This window comes from Pteropus alecto, unplaced genomic scaffold (assembly GCF_000325575.1).
Source record: "Pteropus alecto unplaced genomic scaffold, ASM32557v1 scaffold90, whole genome shotgun sequence".
Lineage (NCBI taxonomy): Eukaryota > Metazoa > Chordata > Mammalia > Chiroptera > Pteropodidae > Pteropus > Pteropus alecto.
Genome location: NW_006429894.1, coordinates 12,683 through 12,990, shown reverse-complemented (window position 1 = coordinate 12,990; position 308 = coordinate 12,683). Strand labels below are relative to the sequence as shown.

The following is a 308-nucleotide window of genomic DNA, read 5'->3' as shown; positions in this document are numbered from 1 at the left end:
GGTGGTCTCTGGCGGCTGGCTGTACCTGGCGGCCCCGCCGAGGCTGGGGGCAGACAGGGGTGCCTCCGGGGGGCTCCTGTCAGCCTGGGCAAGCAGGGTCAGCCGGACTGGAAGGGGCAACGCACGGGGCATGGGACGGCCACCAGTGCCCAGGCTGGTGCCTGCCCCACGTGCCAGCGCCCACCTTTCCTGACCTGGACCTGCCCCAAGCCAGCCGCCATCACGCTCCCCTCTCCAAGCCGCCCCCTCCCAGATCCTGACGGGCCCCTGCAGCATCAAACGGTTGATTTTAGTCTTTGCTTAAATTA

The 308-nt window shown here is 67.9% G+C and overlaps 1 protein-coding gene across 1 annotated transcript in view; it reads right to left on the bottom strand.

The window, feature by feature from the left end:
- ARL8A (ADP ribosylation factor like GTPase 8A) overlaps window positions 1-308 on the bottom strand; it is a gene marked incomplete at its 5' end in the record, with an annotated part of 6,879 nt that overhangs the window by 317 nt on the left and 6,254 nt on the right. The gene's annotated exons all lie outside the window — the stretch shown is intronic.